At 36.8% G+C, this 13,524-nt stretch overlaps 1 protein-coding gene across 1 annotated transcript in view; it reads right to left on the bottom strand.

The window, feature by feature from the left end:
- The window catches only part of AGTR1 (angiotensin II receptor, type 1), a 35,919-nt gene extending 22,708 nt beyond the window's left edge, over window positions 1–13,211 (bottom strand). Inside the window, exon 1 of the mRNA XM_011958918.1 lies at window positions 13,128–13,211. The gene's annotated coding sequence lies outside the window, so the exon portion shown is untranslated. The remainder of the gene's footprint in view (window positions 1–13,127) is intronic.
- Between the last annotated feature and the right edge of the window lie 313 nt (window positions 13,212–13,524).

The following is a 13,524-nucleotide window of genomic DNA, read 5'->3' as shown; positions in this document are numbered from 1 at the left end:
AAAAGAAAATGATTTTTTAATGCAAAGATATCTTTCTTCTGACATATTAAAATTCCAACATACTAAAGTAGTAACTTGAGTAAAAAAATAATAAAATCCTATGGCTTTTTTATTGCATGTTTATTTAGGCCAAACCAGTATGAGGCAGCTAGATTAATTACTTTTATATTGTTAAGTACTGTACATAGTTAATTATTTCATCTAAGTTGTGTCTGAGCCAAACCTGTGAATTACTATTCATGCAGGGCAACGATGATAATTTATGTACTCCCTCTATGCTACAGCTTGTTAACATATTATTTTTGATTTGAAACTAGATGTTAAAAGTTTGCAAGAGCCTTTTAAAGATTACCCCATGACATAAGTTCTAAAATTACGGATTTGAAAAATAAGGTTGACCACATGCTATGATGGGAAGTTATTTAGATGATAGAATTTTAATAGATTTGGTATGAAAAATACATTCTCCCATGCTTTCCTCTGGTCTGTTGACACTTAGGCTTTGAGCCTGCGTGTGTGTGTGTGTGTGTGTGTTATTCTGCTTGATTTTATGATGTGGTTGTTTTTTGGGCCCTTAGCTTCCTACACATCTACCACATGCATGAAACCTGTTTTAACCCACTCTCCCAATATGGCTAATCAGATATTTAATTGTAGCTACAAGTGCCCAACAGCTTCAAGCAGTTAGAGAGATGCCCACAACTATCAAGAACTTTTCAAGATAAAGAGATGGCACTGAATCTATATTTAAAATGTGAGATCAACCTCTCAAAACTTCAATAACAGATTGCCAGAAATACTTGTGCATAGTGAAGTGAAAGAGAACTTTATATCTTTTACAGATCCAAATATTAAAAATGTAAGAGATGTCATTAAAGTAAAAGGGCAAACAAAAAAGAAATGAGTAAAAACAAAAAATGTAACTAAAAAATAAAGAGAGCTGTCATGGAACCGGCTTGCTGCTCCGGGTGGCCCTGGATGGGCAGCGTTAGCATCAACTGGGAGTTTATGAACAAGACAGCCTCAGGCCTCACCGCCCAGGACAGAATCTGCATTTTAAGCAGATTCCTCAGGTGACTTGGGTGTTCTTTAGGGTTTGAGAAGCACTAGTCTAGAGGCACATGGAGTTTCCCTCTCATATAGACTAAAGAGCCGTCCAATCCCTGAGCTCACTGAAGTGTGGCTGCCCATGGACAGAACCAGAGAACAGGACAGGCAAGTTGAGGTGGCTGGAGATTCTGTTTTCATGGGGAGCCCCTGGAGTGTAAAGGAAGCAAAGCTCCAGTGAGGTAAAACTGTGTACAAAAATACATGTTTCACACAATACAGAGATCTAGCAGCTCTGTTCACAGGATCTTTTACAGAAAAATAATACAGATCCAGACTTCTTGCTGTGCCTTAGGCCAAAGTTTTTTTTGCTTATTTAGAGGAACTGAGGAACATCTAAAAGGACAGGAAGCGTGCCACCTTCCCTTGAAGCCCATTCTGGCTTTTTTTTTTTTTCTATGAAATACGTGAATTTTCTCATCTGAATAATTTTAACTAAATTTTCCCCTTAAAATGCAGGCACTTTCTGTACAATTTCCTTTTCTTGCAGAGGCTTTCAAACTGTTCAACCACTAGAGGTCTGTATTACCTATTTTAAAAAACCATTACTAGCTGGCTGAGACTTTCAGCTTTCAACTTCAATACCTAATTGCATGTTTTAAGATTTAAAATCTCAAGACATAACACCAGGGAATAAAAAATCACAACACTTTAAGAAATGAAGGAGAAAACCGCATAGGAGCCCTTCCATTTGGAACAAGACTGAATCTCCGCTGTTATTTCTAGTAGACAGCTGAGCACACCTTCCTACTCTTAAACACGGAAATCAATGGCCAGTCACAAATCATGGGAACAAAATTCATTTTTTTCAAAATGCCTATACAAAACAGTTTTTATCTCAATATATTTAAAACCCGTGTTTTAACTTCAAATTTTAAAGCATTTATTTTCCTATTGGAGCAAAAGGAAAAATTAAAGTGGTTGAATTCCCATTTGGTTTATTTAAAACACCAATTTTACTACTTTTATGAGGGTTTTAAAATAAAATTTCATTTAATTAGTCATACTATATCGGTTTTAAAACTAATGTCCTAGGCTGGGCGCGGTGGCTCAAGCCTGTAATCCCAGCACTTTGGGAGGCCGAGACGGGCGGATCACGAGGTTAGGAGATCAGACCATCCTGGCTAACACGGTGAAACCCCGTCTCTACTAAAAAAATACAAAACTAGCCGGACGCGGTGGCGGGCGCCTGTAGTCCCAGCTACTTGGGAGGCTAAGCCAGGAGAATGGCGTGAACCCGGGAGGCGGAGCTTGCAGTGAGCAGAGATCGCGCCACTGCACTCCAGCCTGGGGGACAGAGCAAGACTCCTTCTCAAAACAAAACAAAAAAAACAAAAACAAAAACAAAACTAGTGTCCTTTCAGTCTTATTTTATAAGGCTCTGTTGCAATTTTATAAACTAATACATGAGACTGAGCTTGCCTGGTTAAAGTTATAATAGAGGTGACAATTCCTGGTGGCCTCAACTGCAAGTTGGATACCTCAGCTTTTCACTGCGTTCCACGTTCACCTGGAGATTTTCACTAGAGTAGTCCATTTGGGTCTATCCTCTGCCAGTAGCAGCCCAGGCTCTGAGGCTTCCAGAAACTTGAACATGAGGCGTCCCATTTACAGGGTCATCCTGATTAGAAATGACGAAACCTTTCCCTAGCATATGGGCAGGCCTCCTAAAGAACTCCACACTCATATATTCACATATTTAAATAGAATGGTTGAAAATATTAGACATAAAAGCTGTAATTTACTGAATATTGCATAGAGGTTTGGGATTCTGATGCTAGATTTTCATAGATTCTAATTACGCCCGCATTTCACTAAGTGGTTACATTTGTTGCCAGGCAAGGTGTAATACTAGGAAGCTCACTTCTTTTAAAAGGCATTATTGCATAATGTTCCTGCCCTGTAACGCCTCTAAAAGCATAAGGACGTTTAGTGTGGCTTCCCTCTCAGTCTGTCACTTTATTAAAACACAACAATTTTCAAGTGTTATTTGGCAGATCAGCTGGGTTCATTTCAAAGGCTAATATTTAACAGAGGGGAAAATAACTCATCCCAATCCTTTTAAAAATTGTTTTCTATGTATTTGCAGGCAAATTGCCTAGTGTTTTATATAGATCTCAAAGCTGGGATTCAAGAATAATTTCAGTAATGTCTTGCACTGCTTGTCTACATAATCAAAATGATCAATTCTACAGCAGAAGGAAACTAATTCACAGCACAATAATTTGTACTACAGACCACCGTATTTAAGGTAGTTAAGTTTTTCTTCATTTCCTGTTGCATTTCTGCCGATGGCTGGTGGCATATGAATTAACAATTTTCCTCACTGAAATGTGACAGAAAAATATCTGCTTTATTCTATCCTGAACATTCCTCTCAGAGCTGCTGACTCTTCTACTATAATTCAAAATGATGTTAGCTTATACTTGCACCCAGTATCAGTATAAACCTATAATTAAATACTAGCACAGTGCTCATTTATATTTTTTTTAAAATGCTGTAATTGTAGCAGTTAATTAATATCTTAGCCTCTGGTGAATTTGGTGGGTTATTTCTGGGAGAAAAATGGTTGGAACCAAGGTGTCAGAATTACTCCCAAATTTGAGTTGCTGGCCCTGGCATTGGTTAGCCATTTGGGAAATTTAGGCTCAGTTTCTGTAAAGAAAATGGAGCCAATAAGATAATTTAGCCTATTTTTTTTTTGTTGGATTAAATAAGAAAATGCAGATGGAGTGATTGACACAGTGCCTGACACCAGTAAGTGTCCAATTAATAGAAATTCACTATTATTTTCTCTGATCCTTTCTGTCTTCCTTTATAAAATGGCAACACAATATAAAGGCAACAATTCCAGTTATGTCTAAGTGTTGTGAGCAATAGATAAGAAAGGCCATGTGTGTGAAACAGTACCAGGCACCAGTTGCTCTCCCAACAGTTTCCCTAAAGTTTTTTGCCCTTAAAACTAGATCACAAGTTGGGAGAATCTCAAAGATGATTCATTCTTGGATTTGAGATTTAGTTTTATCTTTATTTTTTGAATAAGGAGACTGTGCCATTGAGATTAATTTCTCTCTCTCTCTCTCTCTCTTTTTTTTTTTTCCTCATCTGAATGATGGCTTAACTCTGTGACTCTACCAGACAAAATACTGCATTGAAACAAGAGTCCACCAGGGACAGAAATCATTTTCAGAGCAGTTAAAAAACTAAGGTTAAGAAACTATTCAAATTCAGAGAACTCGAAGAAAAAAACATAATCTTGCTTAAAATGCAATTTTCAACCCTTTGATTATTCCACTCCTTGTGACTTAGAGATGTTTGTTTTCTCTAAAATGCTGTATAATATCTCTTTTCAGGAGAGAAATCAGTGGCAGAAGGATTTGAAGGAAGTTGTGATGAACTAGTTTTTTTTTTTTTTTTTAAATTAGGAATGAAAACTTCTTGTTTAAGGTTATGTATTGCATATTCTCAAAATGTTCTAGTTCCTAACATGGCTGGTTTTATGGGATGTTAGTAATACAAAAGGTACTGGGAAATAAATTCCTGTATAGTTATAAATAAATAACTGTATTTGTACTAGTTATAAATAAATAACTGTCTTTGTACTATTAACCAGCCTTGGGACCTGAAATTTAACCAGCCTTAGGACCTAAATTCTACTAGATCTTGTTCTCTTTGGATTATATTTCAATTTAAAGAGCCCCACATCTCTGTCACTCAACACAACCCCATTTCTAGGAGCCTCCTTTTTAGTTCTGTGAGACCAGGGCTTCTATGAGAGAAGTAAGGTTCCCTTGTGGGATAAGGGAGACTAGGAAAGGGAGTATGGCTGAGGAGCTCTGCCGAGGAGGACAAGGGCACTGGTGGAGTGCTCTGAAAAGGGCCTTGCTGAGGACCACCTTACCCCTTCCCTAATGTTGCTTAGACCTGCAGATCCCTGAACACAATTCAGTTTAATTTGCTAAAAAGGCATTTTGACAGGATACAGTTTGGGGGTAAGTGTCCCTGTTGCATAGTGTTTAAGTATGCAGCTGTGATCTGGGTTAACAAAATTCTGGATTTCCATCAGGGTACTAGTTGTTTGAAAGTTATCCAAGTCACAAACTCGCTAACGATTAGAGAAATATGAAGATTAAATTAAATTAATTAATATAGTCACAGGTCCTCACTAAATGAAAACTATTTTAACTATTTGTAGCATGAAGCACATGTATATATGAATACAAGGGTAAACTAACTTTCTTATGGTCCAATTTTTCTGATATTAAAATACTTTCTAATGATAGTGTTTAATTACCAATTTACTTAGATTTATAACAATTTGAAATACGCTTGCGAAAATCTTATTTGACTAAAACAGTGACAATAAGCAAGAATAATGGCATTTATTTTTATCAGAAATTGCATTACTTTCAAAGCCCTTTAGGCCACAGAACTTCCCAGCATCGAGCTACTATTGTTTTTCTCAAATAAAGGAAGCTGCATTTTTTTTTTCTCATTCTACTCATGATTATTTCTTATTTCCTACTCTGGGGGATGTCTCTAATGGAGGCTGGTGAGGCAGCTACCCATCTGGGGGAGGCATGACATCACAGATGCTTGTCTTTTCCTTGGCTCCCATCTGTTGGAAATAGTAACTAAGTCCTCTGCCTAAGCTGGTAGGAGAGGAGCTGTAGAAAATCAAATTAGCAGGAGAGAAACTATTAGTCTTCATTTTCTTGTTTCCAACCTGTGAACACAGATTGTTAAATACGCCTATTTCCTAATCCTCATTAGGAAATCTTAAAGAATAGCAGGACATGAAAAAAGCATGGGGATTATGAGAAAATGCTACCACTGAAAAATAACACAAAGTGTGGATAGTTTTCTCTCATTCAGATTATTTGCACATTTTTAGAGTTAGCCTATTTGAAATTTTCCATTAAGTAATTTTCTTCCTACTTATATGTGGATGGATGACACACACACAATTCCAAATACATAATTTTATTTAGAATTTTCTTATTAGACTTGAAGATAAAATAATTTAAATGGAAAAACCAGTACATGACATTTTGCATTCAGTGCTATCCCTAGGACTTGTTTGAATACATTGCTGTATTTATCTAAAAGGGCAAAGCTTTCATTAAAAATAATCTAGTGGCAATGTTGTACAGCTCTAACTCTCTACTAAATGAAAAGTTATATTTTCAGGCTCAGAGACACAGGATTACAGGTCAGTGATAGGCAATGCATATTTGAAGTATACCAAAAGCACCAAATAAGGTAACTGAGTGTCCAGAAGGAACTGACATAAAATGCAGGTGTCTAATTACTAGAGTCATTGCCACAGTACCAGTCATTGATGACTAAATTATGCGCTTGGTTTCTTGGGAAAATCTGCAGTTTTGGGAATATTGCACTACATTTCAGAGCATTTTAAGTCTTTAAATCATTTAGCTTTTAAAATTCCACCCATTTCTCCTGTGCTGGCATCCATTCTAAATATGTCTCTAGTTCCTGTCAGTTCATACTCTTCAATACTTGATTTCACTTTTGTTATCCACTCTTCTCTGTGGTTTCTGAAGACCCTGGCATACTCGCTGTGCCTTGACTATGCCAGCATGTTGCTGCCTCAGGGAATTTGCATTTGCTGTACCCTCTGTCTGGAGTGATCTTCTCCCAGATGTCCACGTAGCTTCCTTCTTCCTAAAGAGAATTTCCCTAAACACTCTTTTAAACCTGAAGCCTCCCTTCCACTTTATTTCCATTTTCCATGCCATCCAACATATTATAAATTTTACTTGATTGTTGTCATCTTTATGCACTGGAATGTAAGTTCTATGAGGCCAAGCATTTTTGTCTGCCTTGCTCACGACTTTGTGCTCAATGCTGAGGACAGTGTCTGGCATGTAGATGTCCAAAAACGCGTATTGACTGAAACACAATAGAATCTGCTGCAAACTGCAGCCCTAAGTAGGAATACCCAGTGTTTAATATCCTCTCTCAAAAGTATTCCTATCATCATGACATTTCTTTGATATTCCTATTCTAGAGGCAAAGGGAAGAAACTTTAAGGTACCTCACAACTGTTCAATATCTAACTTCTAGGTCATGATAGTTGCAAACTGAAATGTCATTGGGATTTTGGCAGTTAAATAACTGTGTGAAACACCCAGTATAAGGCATTAAAGAGTGCTAGAGTCTGTGACAAATAGGAAAGTTTATATTTTGCTCTACGTAAAACCATTCAGATTTGAAAGAGAAATTTAAAACATAGCCCTGTCTGAACAAAACCTGTCTACCTGTGGTTTCAAAGCCCTTTTTGGCTGCCAGTTGTGGCCAATAGGACCACAAGGACATTTTCTAAGTCATACTGGGTTTTTTCCTACCTTCTTTCAAATATATTCTCAGGTTTGGGTATGTGACTGACTCCATATCAGGACAGGAATACTCAGTTGATCAAATCTAATTACATTTGCTTCCCAACTAAATTGTATATCACCTTCCCCTCTTGTGAGAGGAATGGTTCCTCTCGGGTCCTCGCCATCTGATTATTGCAAACCTAATTGATTTGCGACATTTCATTAATAAAGTTAACTAAAACTAATTATACATATTGAGTAAAAGTTTCCTGTGAAATGAATTTTTCTATTTAGCTTAAGGGTTCTTAATTGTTAGACTGAACTGCTGAGGAAGACTGCAGAATTACTTTCTCTTGGGAGACATATATATATATATATATATATATATTCGCCCCCTCCAACCAATATGGATTGATGGATGGTGATACCATAGAAACCAAAAAAGAAAAAGAAATGATTAAATATGAAAGTTAAAGATACTGAAGCATTGTCCTAAGAAAATAAAACTGCAAAATAGGTCACATAGATCTATTTAAGATGCTGAATTAGGTCTGTTATATTTGTCACATTATCTTAAGGAGTTTAAAATTCAAATTTTCAAATTTATTCACATTTATTGTTTTATTCACAGTGTAGATTTTTCCTTCAGTTAATTGGTGAATATTGTATTTCTCACTCTTTCAGAGAATATGTTTTGTCTAATTCATCCGTCTATTTAAATCTAAATTCTAGCAGAAGTCCAGGGGGAGCCTCCTACTACCTCAGTTGCCTCAAACTCAGCTGATAGTCTGTGAGCCAGTATTTTTCACAGGACCATTTCCAGTGCTCCCTCTTTGTTTAGTCATGTATAGATAAACATTCTGTAAGTGAAAGGAAGACTAGCATTCATTAATGGTTCAGTGCTGAATAAAATATGGCTGGCCCATTACTGCTATACAATAATTCTGCATATCACATGAGATGCTCTTATGATTAATGATCTGAATTTGCATTGCTTTCACTTTCCCAAAGCAGACTGGATTTCTTGCTTTGCATTGTTAAGGAAGATACTTAGCTGTTTTATCTTCCCACTCTGTTCACTGACCAGGCTGGAGGGACCAGGAGGCAGCAAACTGCCCATCTTATTTTTCCTCTTCGATCTGGGAGTATTACTGAGGAGCAAAGGTGCAAGCTCTAGATCAAAAGACAGCTCTTACCCCTGAGTGGTTTCATCTACAGTGGCTCTGTTTTTTTTTATGGTGTCTATACTGTGTGCAGAAGTATTTTGGCCTTGGCTAGAGGTGGGGAGGAAGAATGGTGCTTTGGATTGGATTTTGGACTTGCAATACCACATTGTTCCTGTTGTCCCAGTTCTCTGGGTGAGTTGAACATTTGTTTAGATTCAGGAAAGGCATTAAGGCCCGGTTTCAGATAAATAATTATTTTCCACTGGGTCTGCACTGTATTATTACATTTCTGAGATATACTAGATCTTTCTGGAATTTAAAAAATGACTCATACATTTAAATCTTCTTAAAAGTCTTAAAAGGAATGACTAATTGAAGGCAAAAGACAACAGCACTCTTGATTCCAGCTAAAAGCTTTTCCTGTCAGCAAAACAGGGCCTCTAAATTTAAAAGCTATTTCTTTGAGTTTTTTCAATTGTTAAAAATATTAATATTGGTTGGGTGCAGTGGTTCATGCCTGTAATCTTAGCACTTTGAGAGGCTGAGGCAGGAGGATCACTTGAGGCTGGGGGTTCATGAGCAACCTAGGCAATGTAGCAAGATCCCGTCTCTGCCAAAAATTAAAAAACTAATTAGCTGGGCATGGTGCACGTGCCTGTAGTCCTAGATACTTGGGAGGATGAGATAGGAGGATTTGAGCCCAGGAGTTTAAGGCTGCAGTAAGATACGATCACGTCACTGCACTCCAGCCTAGAGGACAAAGTGAAACTTTGTCTTAAAAAAACTGTCGTCTATCTATCTATCTATCTCTATCTAAATCTAATTTAAATTATTATTTTCTATAGAGTTATGTGCTAAGCACATCTGGCTATATTATTTAAGCAAAGAAAGAATGTTACTGAGAATTGTGTGAATAGTAGGTTATTTGGAGTAAACATGTTTCATAAAGCAAGCTTCATTTCTGTTTATTAAAAAAAAAAAAAAAAAACCCAGACACAAATGACTAGCATTTATCTTGCTTTTGTTTTCTGTTAGTAAGATTCTGAGATTAATATTTAAAAATTCCAAACTGGTTCCAAACTTATTTTATTTATGCTTTCATTGAAAAATGATACTATTAAATGTGTAAAGGAAATACCAGCTGGATATTTATATCCCTTTTTCACAGCTAGTTATATAGCTATTTCAAACCCTTGATGCTTTGATGACTCAAAGACAAATTTGTTTTTAATTTTTTGCCTTGTGTAACACATGATCATTAGTCCAGGAACTAAATGTAATTGAACTGCTAGGTATAAGTGACTGGAAAGTAATTGAGACTCACATTTTATTAATGTTATCACATTAGTGACAAATAGTGACTAAGAACTTTAAGAATATAGCAGGATCATTATATTGATGAAAAATGCAAAACTACTGTTATCTGTGACTGTGTTAGTCTATTCTTGTGTTGCTATAAAGGAATACCTGAAACTGGGTAATTTATAAAGAAAAGAGCTTTAACTGACTCCTGGTTCTGCAGGCTTACAAGGAAGCATGGTGTTAGCTTCTGCTTCTGGTGAGGCCACAGGATGCTTACAATCATGGAGAAGGTGATAGGGAACCAGCATGTCACATGGCGAGAGCAGGAGCAAGAGAGAGAGGGGGAGGCATCACAGTTTCAGAGCAAGAACTCATTCATTAACATGGGGAGGGCACCAAGCCATTCATGAGAGATCCGCCCACAGGATCCAAACACCTCCCACCAGGCCCCACTCCAACACAGGGGATCACATTTCAACATGAGATTTGGAGGGGACAAATATCCAAACCTTATCAGTGACATACAATTTAAATAAAAATAAAGGCTTCTAATATGTACATTTTTATTAAAAAATAAAATAAGAAGTATTCTAGCTCTTACTGTGTTTGACTTTCCAACTGCTTAAAAAATCAATTAATTATGTCTGTGCGATGGAGAAATGTTTATCATTATTGGAAAACTCAAGAAAATCTTACAGAATTTTACAGAAGGTAATGAGTAAGGAAGAAAGTATTGGCCTTTAAAAATGATCCTACATCTTTTTTACCTTTGCTTACTTGGAACTGTCAGCAATGTCAGTAACCAAGCCAACAGCCATATATTTTAGTTCTTAATATAACTGTGGGTACTTCTTTTCATAATTTTAAGAAATCAAGAACTGCAACTTTAGAAAAGCACATGAAACATTTAATCCTATATATTTTAATATGCAAACAAACAGGAAAAACAAAAAGTGGTCTGTGAGAGCTGTATATTAGATAATCTAATACTGAGGAAATCAGAATTTCAAAAGTATTAAAAATTTCCCAAATAAGTTTAAAAGAGTAGAAAACTTTCTTACCAAGTGGCCATGAAAGTCTGCTGCATTATTAATAAATGTGTTTACAGCAGTACTGTCCAGTAGTACTTCTCATGATAGAAATGTTCTAAATCTGTGCTGTCCACTAACCACCCATGTCTACTGAGCACTTGAGATGGGGGTAATGCAACAGAGGGGCTGAATTTTTAGTTTTATTTAATTTTAATAAATTTATATTTAAATATAAATAGCCACATATAGTAAATGGCTACCATATTGGATGATGCAGGTCTATAAATTTTAAGCCATTGAATATGGTTCTTTATTTATTCGTTTAAATGTACTAATCAGGTTTTTCCCATGTGTCATGAGTAGATTTCAGCATAAATTTTTTGGTCCTGTAAAACAACCTCTGAAGTGCTGTTTACACATCACTGGTTTAAATCAATAAGAGATCAGAGTTCTGTAGTTTTAAGTTGGTAAAAGTTTTAAAGGGAGACTGCAAAGTTCAGAAGGTCCTTTTGCAAACACTTTTTGTATTTCAGTATACTGCCCACGGATTGAGATAGGGCCTTGGAGATTATTTTGCAGGAAAACCAGGGAAAAGTTGATAATTAATATTAGAACTGGTATAACATCAGTTCTTTGATGAACAAAAAATAGCTTCTTAGAATTAAGTATGTTTTGCTTATTCATCTGAAACTTAACGGTTTGAAAAAGTTTAAAATTTCACAGAATGTTTTCTTCCATGTTTTGTTATTCCTAAGTACAACATCATAGTTATTTGGGAAGCTTTGCTACAGATGTGTGAATGTTAGAAACCAAAGATTTCCCAAATACAGTAGAAGGAAGGCTGATTCCAAGAATCATTTCCAGTAAGAACCCCCTGGGTAAGTGTCCTGCTTTTCCTGCTATTGGGCTGATGGGGTATCATGGACAAAACTCCTTCTGTTCAATACTTTTAAGATAAAGTATACTGCCTTTGTGTCATCCTAGGATATGTATCTTAATACACTCTTTCCAGAGTGGATTTTTTGCGGAAAATCTGCACAGTCCAGATTCTCAAGCTTCGCTAGACCTGAAAAAAACAAAATCAGAAAAAACCTCCCAAAACAAAACATCCCTAAAGATATCCATTGACAGGACTCTGTAAAGCATTACTATTTTTATCTCCCAAGATTAAAGGCATTCTAAATAGTTTTCGAACACCACCACTGTGGAATACCTTCCAGAAAATGATTCCTACTTGCCAATCTATTACAGCAAAGAAGCAGCATCACCTCTAATATTTATCTACCCACTCAGCACCTACATATCTATCCTCTACTTTGATAAAATGGGAGCACAACATATTCAGAATAGGACAAGCTACTCTTCATTTTCCCTGGAGGGGACTAGGAGAAGCCGAGGGCTTGTTCTTTGAACTGAGTTTTTGTAAGGGGAGTGGGGGATAGTCTTATTAGTTCGGTAAATCCCAGACTCTTGTTATGAAAAATATCACACAGGTCCAGGTAACAAGAGTTAGATAGACAAAGCAGTCCTGGCTAACCCTGCTGTGCTCCACACCAGGTTGCGAGAGAGTTTAATGCCCTGCCGTGTGACTCATGCTTGTAAAGAGGCTGAGAGGGCACCTCCATCTCCAATTTCATGTTGTCTTTTTTCCTATATCTCATCATTGGAGGAAGGTAGAAGTTTGTGAGAATGAAACTCTGAGACATTTGGGTTTTCTGAAGGTGAGAAGGTCAATGGTTAAGGTTTATGGTCTTAAGACTTCTGAAAGTGAGCACTGGGGTATCAAAGAACCCAAATGGCGCAGGAAGTAGCTGACAAGAGAGTACAGTCATTTCCCTCCTGGTCCTCTCAAGCCCTACACAGGAAGAACACTGCTCAAAACAATCACCTGTGGCCACGTGGAGTCCTTGCCAAAGGACTTTCTCGCATGATTCATTATCAGTACATGAATGGAAATAACTTAGTAATTCTGATGTTATTTATGTTTAAAACCATATAAATGCATATGCTCTTAATCTGTATATTGGAGGGGATGTGGTAAGACTGGGATTTCATTATTTTCTGCTTCCTCTACTTCTTTCACAAGATAATGGTGTGTGTGGGTTCCTGTACTCTCCCCACTGCTAACACATTAGAGAAAACTGCTGACAGGCCCACTGCTGTAGATGTCAGGCATTTACCTGGTGCCAACTTTCTGGGATGGCATCAGTGAGTTATTCAGATAAAAACCCAGCCATTTTAGATCAATTTGTCAAATATCAACCTAAAAAGAAAAAAATGATTAAAGCATTTCACGGAATAGAGTCAGGTTTTTATTTTTTAATTTACAGAGTAAGCTTCAACACTGCATCTTAAGAATGTTTTTGAAGGGAATGAAACCATCTGGTTCACATCAAGAACATATTTTTCCTTATATAGAGCTAGATTGCATTAAGTTGTGGGCACAGGATCTCATCTTCTTCCTGCCTGTGGTCAACATCTTCCCCAATGCCCTTGTAGATATACATTAGGCAAAGAGAAAAAGAATGTTTCAGGGTAAAATAGTGCAGTCTCATTCCTAGCCATTTCTTTCTATAG

This window comes from Colobus angolensis, unplaced genomic scaffold (assembly GCF_000951035.1).
Source record: "Colobus angolensis palliatus isolate OR3802 unplaced genomic scaffold, Cang.pa_1.0 Scaffold48, whole genome shotgun sequence".
Classification (NCBI taxonomy): domain Eukaryota; kingdom Metazoa; phylum Chordata; class Mammalia; order Primates; family Cercopithecidae; genus Colobus; species Colobus angolensis.
The sequence above is the reverse complement of the archived record's forward strand: the minus strand, read 5'-3'. Positions and strand labels throughout refer to the sequence as shown.